The sequence below is a fragment of the Acinonyx jubatus genome, chromosome E4 (genome assembly GCF_027475565.1).
Source record: "Acinonyx jubatus isolate Ajub_Pintada_27869175 chromosome E4, VMU_Ajub_asm_v1.0, whole genome shotgun sequence".
NCBI lineage: Eukaryota > Metazoa > Chordata > Mammalia > Carnivora > Felidae > Acinonyx > Acinonyx jubatus.
Window position 1 is genome coordinate 40,592,264 of NC_069395.1, and position 25,399 is coordinate 40,617,662.

Genomic DNA, 25,399 nt, shown 5'->3' on the forward strand with positions numbered 1-25,399 from the left:
ATTAGAAGAGACTACTCTTTGACGGCTCATGGAGATAAAAATAGGAAAATATAATTTTTTAAAGCTTAAAAACATTTCAAAATCACCCATTCAGAAGTATTCTTCCTCTTAAGTATAAAACTTAATTTGGGGAAAATAGGAAAGACGTGGGGCTGAGATGTAAATATATTGTTTGTCCACTCACAAATCTTGTTGAGGAAACCTGAGAAGATGGAAGCAAATCTCGGAAATAAAATGACCAGCCTCACCTAATCCTGATCCATTCCCCAACACCAGAGTTTATCTTTTTTATATGCTGTGGATATGCACAGAATATGTATAGAATTATTTTGATTTTATTTACATAAAAGTCAGACTACAGATGTTGTTTAAGCAAGTTGCTTTATTACACTCAAGAATTTTTTTTAAGTTTATTTATTTTGAGAGAGAGAGAGAGAGCATAGGCAGGGGAGGGGCAGAGAGAAAGAGGGAGAGAATCTCAAGCAGGCTCTGAGAGCTGTCGGTGTGGAACTCAGTTCAGGGCTCAAACCTATGAACCATGAGACCATGAGCCGAAATCAAGAGTCAGACATTTAACCAACTGAGATACCCAGATGCCCCAACAATGTTTTTATTAAAAAAAATTTTTTTTTGGTGCACGCTCCCTCTCCCTCCCTTTCTCTATCTGAAAATAAACAAATAAAAGTAAAAAGAAATTTTCTTTAGTGTTTTTTAAAAATTTTAAATTAATTAATTAATTTTTAATATGAAATTTATAGGCAAATTGGTTTCCATGCAACACCCAATGCTCATCCCAACAGGTGCCCTCCTCAATACCCATCACCCACCCTCCCCTCCCTCCCACCCCCCATCAACCCTCAGTTTGTTCTCGGTTTTTAAGAGTCTCTTTTGGTTTGGCTCCCTCCCTCTCTAACTTTTTTTTCAAGCCCAGCTAGCATCCTTATGAAAAACAAAAAACCAAGGGGCGCACGGGTGGCTCAGTCAGTTAAGGAACTGACTTCAGCTCAGGTCATGATCTCACAGTTCGTGGGTTCAAGCCCTGTGTCAGGTTCTGTGCTGACAGCTCGGAGCCTGGAGCCTGCTTTGGATTCTGTGTCTCCCTCTCTCTCTGCTCCTCCCCCCGCCTCTGCTCACTCTTTCTCTCTCAAAAACAAATTAAAAAAAGAAAAAAACTCAAAAACAAACAAAAGAAATGTTTTTGAGATGTACCCATTGTTTCCAATGTCTCACAATTACTACACTAAATTAGTTTATGATTCTAAGCCTCTATATTTTAAAAAAAAAAAGTCAGTGTCAGGTTTGTCCTAAATCCTAGTTTGCTTTTGACCTTATCAGAAATAGAAAGAGGAAGAAATTCACTAACCCCATTGCTGGGCTCTGTTCCAACAGCACTTCATTACTCATTTTAAGGGGGGATTCGCCATCAAAAATGAAATGTGGATTTGAAGCAATCTTCCAGATAATCCAATCCCAAAAAGCTACTTTGAGCTCAACAGCCACATGTTTAAGGAGTGGACTTTGTTCTTCCTTAAATTTCCACCTAGTTCTCCTGGTCTACTTTATTGATATAATGAATTCATCCATCTATCCATTCAATGAATTTTTCTATTAACTGTTAGAGCTAAATGCATAGCACTAGGTTAAACAGGTTATATTTGTTTATATTATTTTTTATTTTAAAAATTCTAGTGTAAAACATACAGTGCTATATTAGTTTCAGGTGTACAATACAGTTATTCAACAATTCTATACGTGACTCAGTGCTCACATCACAATAAGTGTACTCTTAATCCTCTGCCTATTTTACCCATACTCCCACCCACCTTTTCTCTGGTAACTACCAGTTTGTTCTCTACATCCAAGAGTCTGTTTTTTTTTTTTTAATTAATTTATTTATTTTGAGAGAGAGAGAGAGAAGGAGAAAGAGAGAGAGAGAGAAAGTGTGAGAGAGGGACAGAGAGAGAATCCCAAGCAGGCTCCATACTATCAGTGTGGAGCCCGACAGAGGGCTCAAACCCACGAACAATGAGATCATGACCTGAGCCTAAGTCGCACGCTAAACCGACTGAGTCACCCAGGCGCCCCTGAGTCTGGTTTTTAAAAACAGGTTTGTTTTATTTGTGGTCATGAGGAAGGGCATGCTCTTTGTCAAGGACATGTTTATCCTTTTCATGTTAACTTTACGCAAGATATACTTCCTAAATTCTAGCTACCTTTACCAACCAGTATGAATGAGTAACTCAAAAACAGGGTGGGAGAAAGTGTAGATCCCACCACTGATTTAACTGTTTGCCCTACAGTCCCATTAAATCTTCAAACCATATCCTATACATCAAAAAAAAAAAAAAAAAAAAAAAAAGTACCATAAAAGCAGAATCTCTGCTAACGTTAAGTCCATCCAGGTTAAATTCCTTGTTCTAGAGTCATAGGGCAAGTCATAGGGCAAGTCAGTGTGAGTAGAGGCTTTGGAATCAGATGTAGGTTGGATCAGTAATGTCCTGCTAACTCAATATGAAAGTTTCAAGCCCTTAAAACCTTGTGGTGCTTTATCACAAAGTTTTCATTCTCAGCAAATGGTTTGTGCAAAATCAATGTTAACTGCATTTATAGATTATTTGGAGTGGGGTTAAGATCTTTTTTCGTTTTGGAAAATAATTTCCCAGACCATCTAAATATAATTCTGTGCTTATTTAGTCTTGTTTGCTGCTAATTCATTGAAAGTCTCTCTGATTTCTTTCTTACGAGTGATGTCTTGACCTTCCCAGATAAGGATAAACGTTTTACCTAGCAATAAAGCAGAACCAATCTGTTTTAATATTTACTCAAGAGGTTGTAAGTAAAGTAAGTGAAGTAAATGGCTCTGTTTTAACTTTACTAGAACTTATTTGTTAGAATTTCTTTCCTTTCAAGCTATGGATTTTTGCAATGGTCAGGTAACTTTCTACATTTAAGAAGAATGTGATCCTGAGTCACGAATGAGCTCAAACCCCGAGTTCCTCTTTTTCAAGGAGGTAGACAAATACTGACTTGCTCCCTTATTTATTTATTTATTTATTTATTTATTTTAAATCTGTGACTATGAATGGCTGAATCCTCAGAGAACTTTCAGGTACATTCCACATTATGTATTTCTGGCAGCAATAGGCTTCCTCATGTGCCCTCTCACAGAATCTCAAAATCTCAGGGCAATTCTGCTGAACTGAGTCATAGTCTCAGGACTGAATGGCATCGAGCATGAGAAACACAGTGTTGTTAACAATACACTTATACTGACAGGTTTGTCCAGTAAAAAAATAGACTCTGCTAGGACGGTCCAGTGTGTTCTTACCAAAGGCAAATTTTTGCCATGGTTTTCTTATAGGGCTGTAATGATGATTAAACTAGTGGGCCAAAGTTCACTGAAAATCCTGCAATAACATCATACCTAATTCTAAACTGACATCTGGTTTGGTTGTTTAAATATTAAAATAGTTCTGCACTAAATGATATATCTGATAAAGGATTAGCATCCAAAATATATATATAAAGAACTAATAAAACTCAACACCCCAGAAAACCCAAATAATCCAATTAAAAAATGGGCAAAAGACATAAATAGACATTTTCCCAAAGAAAACATACAGATGGCCAACAGACATATGAAAAGATGTTCAACATAGCTCATCACCAAAGATATACAAATCAAAAGTACAGTGAGTATCACCTCACACCTGTCAGAATGGCTAAACTCAAAAACATAAGAAACAACAGGTGTTGGCAAGGATGTGGAGAAAGGGGAACCCTCCTGCACCGTTGGTGGGAATGCAAACTGGTACAGCCACTGTGGAAAGCAGTATGAAGTTTCCTCAAAAAGTTAAAAATAGAACTACCCTACAATCCATCAATTGTACTACTAGGTATTTACCCAAAGAATACAAAAATACTAATTCAAAGGGATACATGCACCCTAATGTTTATAGCAGCAGTATCTATAATAGCCTAATTATGGAAAAGCCCAAATGTCCATCAACTGATGAATGGATGAAGAAGATGTGGTATATATGCACAATGGAATATTATTCAGTCATCAAAGAAAAATGACGTCTTGCCATTTGCAATGATGTGGATGGAAGCTAGAGAGTATTATGCTAAGTGAAATAAATCAGTCAGAGAAAGACAAATACCATATGATTTCACTCATATGTGGAATTTAAGAAACCAAACAAATGACCATAGGTAAAAAAAAAAAAGAGAGAGGCAAACCAAGAAACAGGCTCTTTTATTATTTATTTTTGAGAGAGAGAGAGAGAGAGAACACGCACATGTGAGCTGGGGAGGGGCAGAGGGAGAGGGAGAGAGAGAATCTCAAGCAGGGTCCATGCTCAGCATGGAGCCCAACCAACATCATGACCTGAGCCAAAATCAAGAGTCAGCCACTTAACTGACTGAGCCACCCAGGTGCCCCATCGGATTCTTAACTATAGAGAACAAACTGATGGTGGCCAGAAGAGAGGTGGGTGGGAGGATGGGTAAAATAGGTGATGAGGATTATGGAGTATACTTGTGATGAACACCAGGTGTTGTATGTTAAGTGTTGAGTCACTACATTGTACACCAGAAACTAACATTGCCCCGCATGTTAACTAACTGTAATTTAAATAAAAACTTAAAAAACATAGTTCTGTACTGGTTGCTAAATAGCTGTTGTCCTTCAGCAACCTGATTGGCAAGATCTAACTAAGGTGTTTATACCCACCAAAAAGGGAAGCCTCTAACCCTGCTCCATTCTGTTTGGCTCCCCACCTTACTGGTTGTTGTAAAGTTGTAGTAACACTCCTGCCTGAAACAAATGTGACAATAAAAGTGAATGACATGTGTGTGTGTGTGTGACATAATGTGTGTGTGTGTGTGTGTGTGTGTGTGTGTGTAAAGAGAGAGACACAGAGGGAGAGAAGATGGAGGTTGGATCAACAATGCCCTGCTACTCAAATATGGAAGTTTCTTTTCTGTTTTATCACAAGTTTTCCATTGTCAGCAACTGGTTTATGCAAAATCAATGTTAATTGTATTTATAGAGTATTCGGAATGGGAATTTTAAGATTTTTTAAAAGTTAGACTTTTTAATTTTTTTAAAGTATATATGTAAAAACATACTTCTGTATGTTACAGTATATAGAATATTAACATTAAATTACATATACTATATATTATATTGCACACATATTATAATATTACATTTGTACATATTTTGTTACATATTTTAATGTATATATATACATATTTACACATCCTATTGGTTCTATTAGACCTGACTAATACAGATAGGATCCAGAACCATCTGGAATTATCAATCTCTCATTTGTCTGGTAGTTAATGCTGGAAAGACTTAGACAGTTGGGAGGAGGAATACCTAAGGGTTCTTTGTGCATTTCTATCTCTATATGGTCTTCCAGTATGGAGCTTCAACTGGGCTTTTTTCATGTCAGACAGGATTCCCAAGGCATGTGTCCCTGGAGACAAAACACTAAGCAGAATTATATTGCTTCTTATGACCTAACCTCTGAAATCACATTTTATCATTTCAGTTGTATTCCCTTGGTTGAGACAGTTACAAAATTCCATCCAGGCTCAAGAAGAGGGGACACAGGGGCGCCTGGGTGGTTCAGTTCGTTGTGTCCGCGATTCTTGGTTTCAGCTCAGGTCATGATCTCACGGTTTGTGAGTTTGAGCCCAGGATCGGGCTTGGTGCTATCAGTGGAGGCTGCATGGGATCCTCCATCTCCCTCTCTGCCCTTCCCCCACTCACACTGTCTCAAAATAAACTTAAAAAAAAAAAGAAAATAATTTGTTTGACTTGAATAAATCAAAAATTGAACAATGTTAGCATTAACTTTGAGTTTCTTTTTACTTAGAACCAGCTGTACTGAGTTTTCACCGACCTATCTTCCTCTCCCAGGAATGTGCATAGTGGAGGGCTGGGCTGAGGAGAGGAGATGACCTCTCTTTGCTGATCTGGAAGAGTAGCTTGGAGGCAGGACACAGGTTGGAGTTGATTCTGCACAAACTTCCCCTTGGTGGTGGTTACCCTTTATGTGAACTGTGGCTAATTTACCTCCAAGGAAGTTGCTGCAGCTTTTTCTTGGATATACACTCTTGTCTTGGCTTAAACTCTGATAAAAAGAGTGTACTTTTCTGTTCAGTGCTACAAAGTTCAAAAGTTTCTTGAACCCCAAATCAGTAAGATATCATTTCTACTGTTCGAAATTACATTCTTGTGTTCTTTTACTTTTCTCTCTGGGGTGTTCTTCCTCCTATTCCCTACATGTATTTTAAAATTCTCATTTATTTTTATGTTTAAAATATATTATTTAATATTTTGGAAATACAAAAACTATGAAGAATAACAATACAAACACCCACACCTAGCTTGAGAAATAAAACATTACCACCAACACCACTGAAGCTTCTTGAGTTCATCTGGACTACATATAACTTCCCCTCTGCTCCCTCAGAGGTAATCACATTTCTGAATGTACTCTTTCTTATTCTTTGGCATTTAAAAATATTTTGCTACAGGGTTACCTGGGTGGCTCAGTGGGTTAAGGGTCTGACTTCAGCCCAGGTCATGATCTCATGGTTTGGTATTTCAAACCCCTGGTTGGGCTCTGTGCTAACAGCTCAGAGCCTGGAGCTTGCTTCTGATTGTGTGTCTTCCTCTCTCTCTCTCTGCCCCTCCCCCCATTGAGCCCCAACCCCCCCCCCCCATCTGTCTCAAAATAAACATTTAAAAGAAATTGAATCTCCTCCTCTTTTTCCCCATTTTTGACCATTCTATTCTTTTTTTTTAAATTTTTTTAACGTTTATTTATTTTTGAGACAGAGAGAGACAGAGCATGAACGGGGGAGGGGCAGAGAGAGAGGGAGACACAGAATCGGAAGCAGGCTCCAGGCTCTGAGCCATCAGCCCAGAGCCCAACGAGGGGCTTGAACTCACGGAGTGCGAGATCGTGACCTGAGTTGAAGTCAGACGCCTAACCAACTGAGCCACCCAGGCGCCCCTGACCATTCTATTCTTACCTGCGGAATGTTATTGATGCCTGTGACTCTCCTTCAGCTGGCCACTCCCAATGTGTCCCCTCATCTTCTGCCCCCTGCCAAATTCTCGTCTTTCTCTGGGTTCCACTCACCCGGCAGGCCACCATTTCAGGAGGATTCCTTCAATTTTAATTTCTTTTTTTTTTTTTTAAGGAAAATACCTAATCTCTATTTTAAAATACTTATTTTTTTTAACCTTTATTTATTTTTTGAGAGACAGAAAGAGACAGAGAATGAGGGGGGGGAGAGGCAGAGGGAGAGGGAGACACAGAATCTAAGCAGGCTCCAGGCTCCGAGCTGTCAGCAGAGCCCGACGCGGGGCTCGAACTCACAAACTGTGAGATCATGACCTGAGCCAGAGTCGGACGCTCAACCAACTGAGCCACCCAGGCGCCCCTAAAATACTTATTTTTAAATGGTTAGTATAGTGACATGATTCAAAATCGTTAAAGTACAAAAGAGTACAACTGATAAATCTCCCTCTTACTCTTAGTCATCCGTTTCCTTCCACACAGACAGCCAGTGATAGCAGTGTCCTCTGTATCCATGTAGAGATAATTTATACATGTACAAGCAAGTATTATATTTCTCTCCACCTTTCCTTAACTCGAATAGTAGAATACTATTTACGTGGGTTCTGACTTCAAGTTCAGTTATCTCTGACTCCTCTTTTGGAGCAGGAACACTCAACCTGGGCAGGCACCATTCTCTACCTGACTGCTGAGGCTGCTGTACCTTTTCAAGGCTGAATCCAGCCTCAGGCTACTCTGGCTTCCAGATTCTGGTGCACACATCAACCTTTCCATGTTGTCTCCTCAAAGCCCTTCTCTCTAGCTTGAGGAAAGGAAGAAGCCACCTCTGCACCTCTCTGCCTATTCTCTCCAAAAATCTTCCTCTCAAATCCTGTGAATCTACAACCCCTTAATCCTTTTTTCTCTTTAAGTTGATATGTTTATTTTGGGAGAGAGAGAGAGTACGAGCTGGGGAGGGGTGGGAGAGGTGGGGGGACAGAGGATCCGAAGAGGGCTCTGTGTCGATAGCAGGGAGCCATATTCGGGGCTTGAACTCATGAGCTGTAAGATCATGACCTGAGCAGAAGTTGGACGCTCAACTTACTGAGCCACCCAGAAGCCTCTCTCAATCCTTTCATATCACTGACCGGGTTGAAGGGTCTTGAGAGAGGGGCCCAAGAATTGCATTACTCGTATCATATTACTCCTTTGAAAATGTGCTTCTTGGACGCCTGTCTCATAATTTACTTGCTGCTATCAGTTTGTCTCAGGACCTCACGCAACAATTGCAATTTCATATTCATTATAGTCAAATATGGTAAAATGCTGCAAGAGCCAATCTGTAGGGTATAAATAATAAGAGCTATGGCATGTCAAAAAGAAGAGAGGTTGGTGTGTTTGGGGTATTTGGGAGGTGAAGGAGAGGCAGGGGTCAGCGTGCAGTATGAGAGATGGAAACTGTGCATAGGCTGATATGAGGATAACATTGCTCCCCACACAGTGACAGAAACTTTTGGTGTTTTCTCTGTTACCCAGGAGGCAGCATGGGGGTGGAGAAGTATAAACAGGCTTTAGAGTAAGGGAGACCTCAAATCTTACTTTGCCTTTTACTGATGGCATAATATTGGGCAAATTACTTTTCACAACGCATTTCCACTTTTAAAGATTTTATTTTTAAGTAATCTCTACATCTAAAGTGAGTTTCCAGCTCACAACCTCGAGATAAAGAGCCCCACGCTCCACCCACTGAGCCAGTCAGGCGCCCCCTTCCCATTTCCTCTTTTTAAAAACGTGAGTATAATATTTAATAAGGTGGTTGTATAAATTCAGGAAAATAACATATGAAAAACATCTATCCCACTGCTTTACACAGAAAGGATGAGGAAAATAACTTTTTCCTTATGTTGTTTTCTCACTACCCCTGGCACCACTAGGATACCCACATTTCCTGTTCTTCCCTCCGGCACAGCCTCCTGGAGACACAGTACAGATTTTACATATGCGCAGGACCATTTTTGCACATCCACATACGTCCTATTCAGGCACAGTTAAAAGCCCTACAGAGAAGGAGCGGTTACTGCCTTCTGCTTTTACTGATGAGGTCTACCCAATAAGCAGTTACCCAGCACCTAAAATGTCCTAGTTACACCTAGCAGTTAGCAGTTATCCAGCACCTAAAATGAGCTAGGCCCTACTGGGGTACGGAGAGACAAGCGTCTTCAAGATACTTAAAGATGAGAAATAGTCTCTGGGTAACCAGTTGTGGGAGTTCAGAAGGTGCAGGAAAGTGATGGGCAGAGAGCTTGTGCGAAGTGAGCACCTAGCGGAAGGTGGCATTATTTGCAGAAGACATGTCATTTAAGCTAAGTCCTGACACACATTAGAATTCACCATTCGGAGACTGGGGAAAGAGGATAAAGATATTAGAAGATATGTTGATCACACAAAGTCTCTCAAAGCACAGTTCTACCAATGCCTATACCTAAACGGGAGGAAACTCCGTTTTCCTTGCTCTGGCGTCTCTAGCCATTGGACAGACTGCATGCTGAACACAATCGTTAACCCTCGCGAACAAAACGGCCAGTGACAGCAGTGGGTAACTGCAGCAGCCGCAGCGCTGCAATTGCTCTGAAACTGATTGGGGTAAAGAAGATCTACTTGGACGACAATTGGTGAAACATCGTAAACTCCGAGAAGCTGTAATTTCGACTTCTGAGCGCACCCTGGTCAAACCTCCAGCTTGTTTTTTTGGCCCGGGGTGAAATGCGCAGCCCAAAGGCCCAATTAGCGTCCGAGGAAGGAGGGTGGGGGGTGGGGGTGGAGAGAGGTCTCCGCTGCGGATCTACTTTGGCTCCTCCCGAGTCCTGCAAGGCACAAACTCGCCACACTAAACATGGCGCTCCCGAGTGTCCTTTCTTCGTTCTCTCTCCCGCACCTTTCGGCCACACTCAACATGGCCCTAACCGAAGGTTGTATTCCTGTAGAACCGTGTCGGGACAGTTCTCGCGAGGTTTGCCTGGGCCCCGACTGCTCCCGCCCTGCCTCGCGCGACCGCCACTGCCACTGCCGCCGGCGCCGCTCCTCCTCCGTGTCAGTTGTTGGGCTGTAATGGCGACTGGGCCGCCGCTGCCGAAGTGACTCCCGGGCGGGGGAGCGGGGCCGGACCTGCGCCAGAGGGAACTGCAGAGAGCCGCAGCTCAGGGGGAGGCTTGCTGTGGGGGAGGGGAGGCAGCCTTTCTGCCTCTCCTTCCTTCTCTGCAGCCCGGCGGATCCCGGGAGCCGGTGCGAGGCGGGCACCCGGTGCGTCCCCGGAGCGGGGAGGCCAGGCCCGGCAGCCCTGGGGCCGGTCGGGGCGGCATCACTGCACCCTCCGCCAGGCCCCGCGGGATGCACCGTGGGAGCCGAGGGCGGAGGCGACACTCTCAGGTGAGCCGCGGGAGGACGTGGCTGGGACCGCGGACGCTCGCTTAGCTTCTGCTGCCTCTGTCCGCGGTCCCGGGTCCCCGGTGGCGGCGAGAGAGGCGGGGCGGGGCGCCGGGAGTCCTGGCCCAGCCTGGCGTCCCCCTCGGGGAACCTCCCCGTGTCCTGAGCCTTTGCGGGGAGGGCCATCCTGAGACCTGGATTTCAGGTCCCACCGGTGCCTGCCGAAGACGGATTTCCTTCCTTACCTGCTAGTGCTCTCCCTGCTCCAGCCCCTCCTTTCGTCTGCAAAAGATGTAAGATACCTCTCGCCTTTGGTCTCCGGAGAAGTGCTCCTCCTTCGCTTGCAGATCAGGCATATTTTAGGAAATTCCGGGCGACTGGCTCCAGTGGCAAGGATGACTGGTTTCTGTTCCTTTTTGGTGGGGATAAGCATTCTCAAGTATAGTGGAAACTTTGATCTTCTGCTCCAGTCTAGCAGCTGCTGAATGTAGTCTACCGATTTATTCACAAATGATTTAGTGGGAGATTTAAAAAGCTTTACGCTTTCAAAGTTGTCAGTATTTTTCCCCGCCCTCTTTTTAAATGTAACCCAACATGGTAAACAATACTTAACTGATGTACCAAATACGGTTTGGAATTTCGCTGGATTTTTAGTTTTCAGATAGGAAGTTGCCCATAGGTATAAAATTATAATGTGGTTTTAGTGTAGTAGCAAGTCTTTCATAAAAGAAAAAGATCCTTCATATAGGACAGGTTGTCAGGAGTAGTAATCAGTATCCATGCACTCCACCTGATTGTTTGATATTTTTGTTTTGATGGCGATCCTTGTTTTGAATTTGGAAAAGTCGTTAATGGTTATGTTGCCATGTTAACGATACCTCCTCCTCTTTCATTTAAAGGTTTTAAAGGAAAGGCTATGTTAGGCGGACCTAGCAACAGCCTGAAACGGTTTGTAGAAGCAATGATAAAATACTGAGAGCTGCTCTCCACTTTAAAAATTTTTTGGTTTAAAACACAGTGTTTAAACAAGGCCGTGTGCTGCCAGTAATATGAGATTTTGGGGGATTGGTTTTAGACCCATGGTAGAAGTTGCTTCAAACCCATGGGTGTGTAACATGAAATTAGTTTTGGTGTGCTAAATTGACCAACTCCATTCAGTGTAATAAAATAAATCTGAACCATTGGAGCGTCATTGCATTGAAGATGCTTTAATCAGAAAATAAACATCAAGCTAAAATACATTGTATGTGTGGATAAATACATGTATCTCATTTTTTCATAGTAGCAGGACTTGTGTTTGTGATGATGGTGACATCTAGTCAGTAAACAATTTCATACATATGTGAGACAATTTCCCTGATTCTCTGAGATATATTGTTATGTAAGAGTGTTACTACTTAAACAACCAGCCTCCTGTGGGGGTAATCAATTTAGGAATTATGAAGTTTTGAATTTTTTCTTAGTGCTTTTTTTTGATTGCCAGTTTTTTGCCCCTTTTAAAATACTTATGGACAGACGAAAGGAGATGGAGTCCTTATCGAACCAATTTTGTTATTTTTTAAATTGCTGTGTTATAGTGGCGGCAAAAAAGAAGCAACTGTTTAAAATAACTGACATCATTTTTCAGTGTATCACCACATACGTTATTTTATTTAATCTTCGTAGCAATGTGAGGTAGGTTTGGCAAATATTTTTGTTTTGCAGTTGTGGAAATTGACACAAGGAAGTGTGATGAATGATGCTCTTATTCCTGAACAAGTGTTTTTTGTTTTTATTGAGGTATAATTGACACAACATTATATTAGTTTCAGGTGTACAACATAATGATTCATATGTTTGTATTGTGAAATGATCACAAGTCTAGTTAACATTGTGGAATTAGTTTTATTTTAAAATTGGGTATTAATATAGATACTCTGGAACTTGGTTTTATAAAATCTAAAAAAAAATCTATTTTTGTTCCTTTTGACATACCACTAACTCCTTAATGCTTAATGATTGTTCTTTAAAAATAGTATTTTCAATAATTTTGTTAATTATGAACAAGTAATGAATTATTATAATGAATGGCTTTACCGCTGTATGTACTTTTTGCTTGAACAGTACTCCTAAGAAACTGTAGTTGATTTGTCATCTTTCATTTTGTTTGGATACTCATAGTTATGTCGTCTTTGAAATTCAAAGCATTTATAGTCTTGGTTATGGTAAACCAATATTTGGGCCACATAGTAGCATAACTGAAAAGTAGTGACATCTTGGTGACTTTATTCTAGTACTGGTGATTTAAAAAGTTAACTTGTCATCTACACTTGTGATTGCTAGTTTTTGCAGTGCAGGAGAGGTTGTGAAATAATTTCTTTATTGACATTTTCTTCTCATGTCAAACAATTTCTAGTGTTGCAAATAGTCCAAAAAAAAACCCCACAAATAATCAAAAGATTGCATAGTGGGTTTTTTTTTCTTTCTTCTGCACTAATAGCTTTTTGTTTATTGTTATCAGAAGTGTAACTTTACATTTACTAGTGGTTATTTTGGTTTGTTATTTGCCTTTCTTGTCTAGTCTGTAAGTTCCATGATGGCAGAGTTACTCTGTTAACTATTGTGCACCCGGTGCTTAGTACATAGTAAACCAGTCAATAAATATTAGTTGAATAAATTGACTTAAGAGTGGTCTTGGCATAATATTTAAAAAAACACAACACTGGTTCATGTTCCTAGGCACATATCAACTCTTATTAGAAATATACTCTAGAGATATGTTCAAGTTTGCTAGGTTGCAGGGAATTACAGGCTGGGATTAAAAAACCACTGGGAATAAGCCACAGGTGGATCCTGAAAACTTTATTGGCTATTTTAATGATTTGCCTAGGTCTTCTGGCAATAGTTATTATAATTTAAAGAAAATAGAAGGTTTAAGGCCCTGGCCTAATTAGTACTATAATTATAGGCTTTTAATAACTTGAAGTCACTTCTTAATTACAGCATTGAGAGTTTTAAATCTGAAAGGCCAGGTAGTCCAATTCCCACGTTTTATACATAAGTGAACAGTATCGTATAGGGGAAATATCTCACCCATAGGTGGTTTCATAACTGGATGAAGAATTCACTATACAGTCTACACCTCTTTAAAGTCAGATAATTATCAAATTAGAGGATGATTGTGAACAACCTGGCAGTCTGTTCATTCTGCGTCAGAGTGAAAAACTCAAAATAGACCTCTCCATGAATCAAAAATACTTGTTGACTTAAAAATGAACCTCAACCCTCCCCTCTGTCATTGGGACTATAAGTTGGTACAAGTAGGACAGTGTTCTGGAAGGAAATTTGGTATTGTCTATCAAAATTAAAAGTGCGCATATTTGATAGAGTTACTTCATTTTTAGGGAGTTTATCTTACAGAAATTTTAACACAAAAGCATAAGAGTAAATCTATAGGGAGTTCATTTTAACATTATTACAAGTAAGTGCCAATAGTATTAAAAAATTAAAAAATGTCAGGAATAGTCCTAAATGTAGAGGAATAGTTAAAATTCTAGTGTACTTATGCTGTGAAGTGCTATGCACTTGTTAACAGGTTGAGGGATAGCTAGATTTACTTCATGAGAAGCAGCTGAGTGTATCATTGAGTGCAAGGACCATGCAACTAACTTTCTGGGTTCAAATCCCAAATGCATCATTTATTAGACGCAGCCATTAGCAAATTACTTAAACTCATCTGTAAACTGGATATAATTATAGTTTCTCACCTGACAGGGCTGTTGTGTGAATTAAATGACTTACTATTTAAGCCTCAAGCAAGCACAGTAAGCACCACATAAATGTTTGAGTGTTTGCAATTACTATTATGTCCTGACATGGAAGAATGTTCATGATATAATCCTGAGTGAAAGAAAAAAGTTGCATTACACTGTAGAATATGATTCAGTTTTGAAAAAACAAACACGGACAAAGAAATGTAGTTTGATTTTGTTAGGATTTTGTATGTCTGTAGGAAAGGGTCTGTGAGGATATATGTTAAACTATCAGCTATGTTATCCCTGAGGGAGTGGATGACTTTCCTTTTTTTACTTTAGACACTTTTGTACTGTTTATTATAACTTCCACTTTTATAATTTTTGAAGCTTTTTTTCTAACAAATATCAAAACAATTTCCTTTTATTATACAATCATATAAATGTATTTTTGAAAAAAAATTTTTTTAATGTTTATTTATTTTTTAAGAGAGACAGAGCACGAGCGGGGGCGGAGCAGAGACAGAGAGGGAGGGAGACATAGAATCTGAAAAAGACTCCAGGCTCTGAGCTGTCAGCACAGAGCCTGAAGTGGGGTTCGAACTCTGGAACAGTGAGATCATGACCTGAGCGGAAGTCAGACACCCAACCGACTGAGCCACCTAGGCGCCCCTAAATGTATTTTTGAATTTAGTTGTTTTTCAGAGATCTGTAGATTTCATCAACATGCTATCACATGATTAGATTCTGTTTCAAAACTTTTGTTGATGCAGTTAACCCTTAAGTGTTTTTATTTTCTACTAGCTTTGTGACCTTAAGTGTCATTTCTTAATTTGCAAAGTAAGCATACAGGCTAGATCAGTTGTTTCTTAAACCCAGGATTCCCAAACTGTGCTGTCAGGTACCTTTGAGCACTATAGTGAGCTCACACAGGCACTGTGGAATATTTAAAAAATTTTGAGGGAAACACGGTAGTATTTCACAGCTGTGGGGTATCTGTGTGATATTTGACATCTGTGGGACACTGCTCAAACTATTAGTTTCAGGTAGTGTCTGTATTCCTTTTGATGACAGGAAGTCTTCAAAAAACTAGGTTTGGGGGCTACTGTGATAAAAAAAAGTACTGTGCAAAAATCCATATGAACGGTAAATGAAAGTGGCAGTGTCCAAAGTGTTTTCAAGGTTTGAGAAGTTGTGTGTAGTAGGTGCATTCATTCCATTAATAAGCAACTGTGGTTATTTAGTAATAAAATAGTTCTTTCAATTTATATGTATTTTTCAAACTGCTACTAAGTTGTTAGGACATAAATACTTAATAGATTGTATGGATCTAATAAATGGAAATAGAAGGCATTTTTTGGTGCCGAGGGGGAACCTTGAAAAAATTACTGAGACACTGAGAGTTCTGTGAAATGAAAAAGCTTGGGAACCTCTCAAACTCTTTTGACTAGGACACTTACAATAAGAAATTTATTTTTTCTTAGGGATATAATTTACATATATGTATAAATATAAATGAATTGTAAGTTCCACTAAATAATATCCTACTACTTTTAACACACCCTGTTATTTTTAATTCAGTCCCGTTTGATTTTATTAAAAGATGCTAGCTCCAATCTATCAGATTTTTTTTTTTTTTGACCTACTAATGGGTTGTTAACTACAAATTTGAAGAGCATGAGGCTGGATGACCTCTAATTTCTAGCTTTAATGTGCTTTGTTTTCTGATTGGTTATAAATGAAATCGGACTACACTTATTCAATTGATGCATCTCTGAAAATTTGTATAGATGCTACATTTGTGTATTGTGAATTATTATTTTTTTTTAATTTATTTATTTTGAGAGAGAGAGAGAACCCAAGTGGGGGAGGAACAGAGAGAAAGAGAGAGAGAATCCCAAGCAGGCTCCACACCATCAGTGCAGAGCCCAGTGTGGGGCTCGAACCCACACACTGAGATCATGACCTGAGCTGAAATTAAGAGTTGGATGCTTAACCAACTGAGCCACCCAGGTGCCCCTATAACAGTATTTTATTAAAGAATTTCTCTGTAGTTCCAGGCTTGTTTGGAATTATAAATGCATATATGTATGCATGTAACTATTATTTAGTTAGTTATTTTACATGTTGTCAAAATAAATTACCTGCTTAGGAATGGTTAACCTCTTCATATTGCATGAGGCTCCTGTATTTTTTTTTGCTTGTTTGCATGTAAGAATTGGATCCTGAGACTTATCAATGGGAGCATCCATCAGTCAGCAAGTAGGTCTGGAGCACCTAGTGTGTACTCTGCATGGACTAGGGATATATAGGGGACTAAAACATCTTCACAGTTCCATGTAAGCGACAGATATGTAAATAATAGCACAAGGTGGTAAGAGGAATGGTAAAGTACTGTGGATCCACAAAGTGGGAGCAACTACACTGCCTTAAGGAGTCAATAAACGCTTCCAATGGAAGAAAAAGTAGTTGTCTTTCTTTCCTTTACAGCCTTAGCTTAAATTAGTAAGTTATTGAATATGGAAGGAAACTTTTCAAAATTGTTTGTTTTTTCTTGTTTTTTTTTTTTCCTTCCTCAAAAAGTGACACGTGCCTCCGCTTTAACAAAATTCAAAAACATATTCATAGAAAAATCTGCTTTTTCTCCTTGATCCTCACTCAGAGTTAACCAGGTTTAGCAATTTCTTAGATATCAGGGAAGGTTTTGTCATGAAAATTTCATACTTAGGCCAAAAAATAATCCTGACTCGCGAGCTATAAAACACTTTTATAGGGATGTATTCCTTGAAATTAATTTGGAAGAATAAGTATTCAGGGTAACTAGATGGTGGGTAAGCAAAGCTTAAGTTCCTATTCCTAGGGCCTTTTTTTTTTTTTTTTCCTCATTATTCCAGTCTTGTTCGTTGTCTTCAGTTCTCCTTAAGTAAAAGATTAGGACCACCTCTAGTCAAGCTCTAGTTTAGCTCTTCATTTCTTATCAGTGGGAGACATGTTCTTTGAGATCCTCACCCTGCCTCATGTTCCAGGGGCCAAACTGGTACCAAATGTTACCTAGTTCCTTCTGGATTTCATAGATTACAGATCTGCCTTATATTTGTAAAAGTAGTTGTTGGGGTTTTAAAATTTTATTTATTTATATATTTTCTTAATGTTTATTTATTTTTTTTGAGAGAGAGAGAGAGAGAGAATGAGAATGAGTGGGGAAGGGGCAGAGAGCCAGAGACACAGAATCCACAGCAGGCTCCAGGCTCTGAGCTGTCAGCACAGAGCCCAACATGGGGGTTGAACTCACCAACAGTGAGATCATGACCTGAACTGAAGTTGGCTGCTCAACCGACTGAGCCACCCAGGCACCCCGGATTTTGTATTTTAAATGTGAAAAGAGTTGAGGCTGAATCCGCAGGTCACTTGTATTTGTGTATTATACTATATTATGGGGGTGTTGGTTATTCTGGAAGTTTATTTGGAACAGTGTAATGGGTCTGACCTAGAGCTGGAAAGTTTTCTCCTTTTTTTCTAGCCTGGTCCCTACTAAATTTGTCCATTTTATATTTAGACTAGATAGTATGACTATTGCAGGCTTGTTTTTTCTCATTCTTTCAGGCAGCCATGATTGTTACATAGGATCTGATAGAGATAAGAGAACTGAAATGTAGCAAAGGTATGGAAAATATTCTCTGTGAGAGCCAGAACAATATAATTTCATTTTATCCCTAGTGCCAGGCACATAGTGGGAGTCCAGTGAATAATGGAACCAAATCTATGTGACTGAATGAGAGCCCTGTCATTTGCTTCTAGAGGATACGTGAGAATTGGCCATTTAAAAATATCATCTTGTATCTTATTTGTGTATATACCGTAAGTACAGATTAGCATTTCTCAAACTTTTTGGTGTCAAGAGCACTTCATGAGTTTTTAAAAACTTAAAGACCTCTTGTTTATGTGGGCTACGTCTATTGATATTTACTGTATTAGAAGATTTAAATATATATATTAGTTTAAAACATTTTAACGTTTATTTATTTTTGAGAGCAAGAGAGAGAGAGAAAGACAGAGCGCAAGCAGGGGAGGGGCGGAGAGAGAGGGAGACACAGAATCCAAAGCAGGCTCCAGGCTCCGAGCTGTCAGCACAGAGCCAGACACGGGGCTTGAACCCACGAAGCGTGAGATCATGACCTGAGCCTAAGTCGGAGGCTTAACCGACTGAGCCACCTAGGCGCCCCTTAAAAAAAAAATTAATTCCAGTATAGTTAACATACAGTGTTACATTACTATCAGGTGTACAATATAGTGAGTGATTCAGCAGTTCTGTGCATTACTCAGTGTTCCTCATGGTAAGTGTACTCTTAATCCCCGTCACCTATTTCACCCATCCATCTTTTTGTTCTCTACAGTTAAGGGTCTCTTTTTCTCTGTTTGTTTTGTTTCTTAAATTCCACATGTGAGTGAAATCTAATGGTATTTGTCTTTCTATGATTTATTTCACTTAGCATTCTACTCTGTAGATCCATTCATGTTGTTGCAAATGACAAGATTTCATTCTTTTTTATGGCTGAGTAATATTCTATTATATATACATAAATATATATATGTACATATACACATACACACACACACACACACATACCGCCTCTTCTTTATCCATTCATCTATCAGTGGACACTTGGGCTGCTTCCATAATTTGGCTATTGTACATAATACTGCAGTAAACATCAGAGTGCCTGTATCTTTTCAGATTAGTGTTTTCGTATTCTTTCGGTAAATAACCAGTAGTAGAATTACTGGATCATATGGTCGTTCTATTTTTAATGTTTGGAAGAACCTCCCTACTGTTTTCCACAGTGGCTGTACCAGTTTGCTTTCCCACCAACAGTACAACAAGGGTTCTTTTTTCTTCACATCCGTGCCAATACTTGTTTCTTATGTTTTTGATTTTAACTATTCTGATGGTGTGAGGTGACATCTCATTGTTTTGTTTTGCATTCTCCTGATGATGAGTCATGTTGAGCATCTTTTCATGTGTCTGTTGGCCATATGTGAGACTTCTTTGGAGAAATGTCTGATTCATGTCTTCTGCCCATTTTTTAATTGATTATTTGTTTTTGTGTATGTGCTGAGTTGTAGAAGTTCTTTCTATATTTTGGATACTAACCCTTTATTGGATATGTCATTTGCAATATCTTCTCCCATTTAGTAGTTTATCTTTTAGTTTTGATGGTCATTTCCTTAGCTGCACAGACACTTTTTATTTTGGTTTAGTGCCAATAGTTTATTTTTGCTTTTGTTTCTCTTGCCTCAGAAGACGTATCTAGTAAAATGTTGCTTCAGTTGATGTCAGAGACATTACTGCTTGTGCTGTCTTGTATGATTTTATGGTTCAGGTCTCACATTTAAGTCTTTAATCCATTTTGAGTTTTTATTTTTGTGTATGTTGTAAGAGAGGTTCAATTTTATTTTTTTGCATGTAGCTGTCCAATTTTCCCAGTACCAGTTTTTGAAGAGACTGTCTTTTACCATTCTTCTTTGTTGAAGATTAATTGACCATGTAATTGTGGGTTTGGATCTAGGTTTTCTATTTTGTTCTATTGATCTATATGTTGGTTTTTGTGCTATTCCCATGCTGTTTTGATTACTACAGCTCGCTAGTATATCTAGAAATCTGGGATTGTGATACCTCTCTTCTGTTTTGTTCTTATTTTTCAAGATTGTTTTGGCTATTCGGGTTTTTTGGTTCTGGTTCTGTGAAAAATGTTCTTGGTATTTCGATAGGGATTGCATTAAATCTGTAGATTGCTTTGGGTAGTACGGACATTGTAACAATATTTGTTCTTCCAATCTGTGAGCATGGAATATCTTTCTATTTGTGTCATCTTCAATCTCTTTCATCAGTGTTTTATGGTTTTTAGAAGACAGATCTTTCACCTCCTTGGTTAAGTTTATTCCTAGGTATTTTATTATATTTGGTGCAATTGTAAATGGAATTGTTTTCTTAATGTATCCTTCTGCTGCTTCATTATTAGTGCATAGGTGCAACAGATTTCTGCACATTGATTTTGTGTCTTGTGTCTTTGTGTCTTGTGACACATTACTGAATTCATTTATCAGTTGTAGTCATTTTTTGGTGGTCTTTGGGATTTTTTTATATATAATATCATGTGATCTGCAAATAGTGAAAGTTTTACTTTTTCCTCACCAATTTGTGTGCCTTTTATTTCTTTTTCTTGTATGACTGTTATGGCTTGGACTTCCAGTACTTTGTGGAATAAAAGGGGTGAGAGTGGACCTCCTTGTTTTGTTACTGATCTTAAAGGAAGAGCTTTTGGTTTTTCACCATTGAGTATGATGTTAGCTGTGGTTTTTTGTTTTTTTTTTTATTATATGGCCTTTATTATGTTGAGGTATGTTCTACACTTACTTTGTTGAGGGTTTTTATCATGAATGGATGTTGTACTTTGTCAAATGCTTTTTCTGCATCTCTTGAAATCATGGTTTTATCTTTTGTTGATGTGATGTATCACGTTGATTAGTTTGTGAATATTAAACCACACTTGCATCCCAGGAATGCATCCCACTTGATATGGTGAATGATTTTTTTAATGTATTGTTGGATTCAGTTTGCCAATATTTTGTTGAGGCTTTTTGCATCTGTGTTCATCAGAAATATTGACCTGCGTAGTTCTCTTTTTTTTGGTAATGTCTTTATCTGGTTTTGGTATCAGAGTAATGCTAGCTTCATAGAATGTATTTGGAAGCTTTCCTTCCTCTTCTTTTTCTATTAACTCTTCTTTAAATGTCTGGTAGAATTCTCCTGTGAATCCATCTGGTCCTGGACTTTTGTTTGTTGAGAGTGTTTGATTACTGATTCAGTTTCATTGCTAGTAATCAAATTCAAATTTTTTGGTTCTTCCTGGTTCAGTTTTGGGAAGTGATACAGTTCTAGGAATTTATTTCTTCTAGGTTGTCCAGTTTGTTGGTGTATAATTGTTCATACTGTTCTTTCATAATCCTTTATAGTTTTGTGGTGTTGGTTGTCATTTCTCCTGTTTCATTTGTGATTTTATTTGCTCGCTCACTCTCTGTCACTCTCTCTCTCTCTCTCATGAGTCTGGCTAAAGGTTTATCAGTTTTGTTGATCTTTTCAAAGAACTAGCTCCTGGGTTTATTGGTATGTTACATTGTGTTGTTGTTGTTGTTGTTGTTTTAGTTTTAGTTTTAGTTTTAGTTTTAGTTTTAGTTTTAGTTTTAGTTTCTATTTCATTTATTTCTGGTCTGTTCTTTTTTATTTCCTTCTTTCTATTGATTTTGGGTTTTGTTTGTTGTTCTTTTTGTAGCTCATTTACATGTCAGGTTAGTTGTTTATTTGAAATTTTTCTCAACTTCTTGCAGCAGACCTGTATTGCTATAATCTTTCTTCTGAGAACAGCTTTTGCTGCATTCCAAAAATTTTAGACTGTTGTGTTTTCATTTTCATTTGTTTCTGTATTTTTTGATTTCCTCTTTGATTTCTTGGTTCACCCATTTATTTTTTAGTAGCATGTTATTTCACTTCCATGTATTTGTGTTTTTTCCAGATTTTTTCTTGCAATTGATTTCTAGTTTCATAGCATTCTGGTTGGAAAACATGCATGACATGGAAGTTTTAAACATATTTATTAATTTATTTAAAATAACAATAAACCTGTATTAAAATAAATAACATTTTTAAGTGAAAAGTAACTGTATTTTCCAAAACACAAAACACAAAAGCATTTAGTGAAAAGAATAACATTGTTTGACATTTTCAAATCTTTTTAATATCTAGCTTAATAGAAGACATCTGGATTCTCATATCTCCTTCTGCATTCAACCTGTTGTGATACCATATGTCATGTAGCCTTTGGGAGACTGCACTATATATACTCAAAAGAGAATGAAAGTGAAAAAGAGAATTAATATCTTAATATTATTATGGAAATAGTTTTGATTTCAAAGACTCCCCCTGATAGGTAGACCCTCAGAGATCCCTGGACCACATTTGGAACTGGTGGTATAGATTATAAATTTAGAGTAGAATAGGACCTTAGAGGTCATGTAGTTTTAATCACCTCTTGTGGATATTTCTGGCTTATGCATCTGGACTGAGATAGGGAATACCTCAAGCTCGTGTTTTTGGGAATAATCATGAGTTGACTTTTGGAGATGTTGAGTTTGATGTGCCTTTGAGGTATCTGAATAAGCAGTTGCATATATGGGTTAGCATAGCAGAGATAAGATCGGGACTAGAGTTTTGGCAGTCATTGGCATATACGTACATGGTATTTGAAGCCTTGGACATGGTGACGTTGCCCAGAGTATAATGTTAGAAAAGAGCCAATGTTCAAACCCTCTTGAACCTCTAGATTTAAGAGAAGGGCTAGCTAGCAGAGGATACTAAGAAAGAACTAGAGAGGAAGTGGAAAATCAGAGTGTGGTATATGGAAGCCAAAGGAAATGAGTGTTTCAAGAGAGTAGTCAACTGTGATAAATGCTGCCAAGAGGCCAAGCACGATGAGGACTTTTTATTTGAAAATGCACAGCAGATTGAGAGATCTTTGGTGATTTTAATGAGCGCTGTTGGGGAGAATTGGAGGGTGCGAAGCACCCAGGAATTGCTTGAAGAGTGAGTGTATTCAATTAACTTTTATGAGAAGTTTGTAAAGGAAAAAGAGCAGTAGTAGAGGAGGGTGCTGGGTTGCGAGACTTTTGTGTTTGTTTTAAGTAAGAAGACTTGATTAAGTATAAGTGCTGATAGGAACAATCTTGGAGAGAGGAGGACGCTAGAGATACACATGAGGGAAAATGTAATTGATGGTTGAAGTTTCTTGTAAGAACCTGGAGGTGGGGAGATCTTAAAACAGATGTATTCTTATGGCTCCTTTCCCCTAAAAGTTACTTTTTGTGTTCTTTTCCTATTCCCCCTCTTTATGAATTCTCAGCCTGTACAGTAAGTGGGGAAGTTAAATGGTAAATATAATTCTTTAAAATTTCTTGGCTATTGTTAGTTTTCTTTGAGCCTTGCGCCTCTCTTATGAGATGAGTATTTGGGTGATACTTTGAAGTGTGGATCCCTTGTTTGCTATCAAGTAATTTATTTTAAGTTGCATGCTTACTTGAGATAAGGTGCTTCTGCCTTTTGTATATATCGTACTTTTTTTAAAAAGATGGTTCTCCATAGAGTTCTTTTTAAAGTTTTTATTTATTTATTTTGAGAGAGAGAAAGGGAGAGTATGAGCACGTGCGAGAGAGTGCGCAAGTGGGGGAGGGGCAGAGAGCGACATGGGGCTCAAACTCACGAACTGAACTGAACTGGAACTGAACCGTGAGATCGTGATCTGAAGTCAAGAGTTGGGGTGCTCAACCCACTGAGACACCCAGGTACCCCTTTATATGTATCATCTTAACCAGATACTTTTATATTATTTTCATAGCTTTAATGAAGTTTTATTTCTGTTTTCTGTTGGCAAGTTAGAGTCATCCTTAGCTAACTTTTGGAGGCTTTTTATATTTTATGTGATGTAAATAGAACCATGTCAAATATAGTTTCTTTTTTAGTCCTCATGATATTTGACTTTAGTCTGAACAAAGCAGTATTCATTTATGCTTTGACTTTTGCATGAAACAACTTGTTTCTCTAAAAGATGCCAGTTAAACTCACTATAAAATGGACACTAGAATGAAACTCTTGAGTCACTTAAATGAGTAATAAAAGTATTCTTTTTTTTAATTTTATTTTTTATTTTTTAAAAATTTACATCCAAATTAGTTAGCATATAGTACAACAATGATTTCAGGAGTAGATTCCTTTGTGCCCCTTACCCATTTAGCCCATCTCCCCTCCCACAACCCCTCCTGTAACCCTCAGTTTGATCTCCATATTTATGAGTCTCTTCTGTCTTGTCCCCCATGTTCATCTGTTTAATCACGTAAAGTCCTCAAATGAGTGAAGTCATATGATTTTTGTCTTTCTCTGACTGACTAATTTCACTTAGCATAATACCCTCCAGTTCCTTCCATGTAGTTGCAAATGGCAAGATTTCATTCTTTTTGATTGCCAAGTAATATTCCAGTGTGTGTGTGTGTGTGTGTGTGTGTGTGTGTGTATACATATATGTATATACCACATCTTCTTTATCCATTCATCTGTTGATGGACATTTGGGCTCTTTCCATACTTTGGCTATTGTTGATAGTGCTGCTGTAAACATGGGGGTGCATGTGTCCCTTTGAAACAGCACACCTGTATCCCATGGATAAATGCCTAGTAGTGCAATTGCTGGGTTGTAGGGTAGTTCTATTTTTAGTTTTTTGAGGAACCTCCATACTGTTTTCCAGATTGGCTGCACCAGCTTGCATTCCCAGTAATAAAAGTATTCTTAAAGTTTTCTGAAAAGTGCAATAGAGTGGTATAGATTCTATTATTGGTTTCTCAAAACTGTGGTCATGGAGAGGAGTGGCCAATAATTGATCCTTTAAAAACAAATCGTGTTGAAGACCTCACATGATCTTGTTCCTTTTCTTCTTCAGATTTATTTCTTGACATTTGTCCTTTTCAACACATGGGGCTTTTTGGTTTCTTGAACTGTGTCATGTCTTTTTTGTCTCAGGGCTGTTCCATGTACTGTTCTTACTGCCTGGAAAGCTTTTCCGTGCTGCCCTATATTCACCCTTTAGGTCTTAGATTTAATGACACTTTCCTCTTCACTTCCCAGATTAGATGAATTTCTTTCTGTTATATGCTTCTGTGGCATTTCTATTTTTCCCCTTAATTATTTTCATCTCATTTGTAATCTTTATGAATATCAACTTTCTGAGTAAATCTTTAGATTTCTTTAATTGGTGAGTATGTTCCTTCTCACTGCTGTCTCCCCACTGCTTAGCACTTTTCATTTCTACTACATACATGGCACTCAGCAAACAATAAATGAGTGGAGGACATGGGTCAATTTGAGGCAAAGGTCTTTCTTCAGTGTGGAAGAGCACAGTCTGATGCAACACCAGAGAGTCTGCTGAAACCTCTTACCTGTGTAGAAGAGAGGGTGGAATAAAACGTTTCATCCATAGACATTTGTGAGCAAGCCCTGTCCTTTGGTGTGAGTTTGGTAAGAGTCAAGACATATTGGTTCAATGAGTATTCTCTAAAGAA

At 38.5% G+C, this 25,399-nt stretch overlaps 1 protein-coding gene across 4 annotated transcripts in view; it reads left to right on the forward strand.

Moving 5' to 3' along the window:
* The first annotated feature begins 10,372 nt into the window (after window positions 1-10,372).
* Window positions 10,373-25,399, forward strand: part of CEP350 (centrosomal protein 350) — a 153,726-nt gene continuing 138,699 nt past the window's right edge. For all 4 annotated transcript variants that reach the window (XM_027074431.2, XM_027074434.2, XM_027074432.2 and 1 more), the window contains exon 1: window positions 10,373-10,511. The gene's annotated coding sequence lies outside the window, so the exon portion shown is untranslated. The remainder of the gene's footprint in view (window positions 10,512-25,399) is intronic.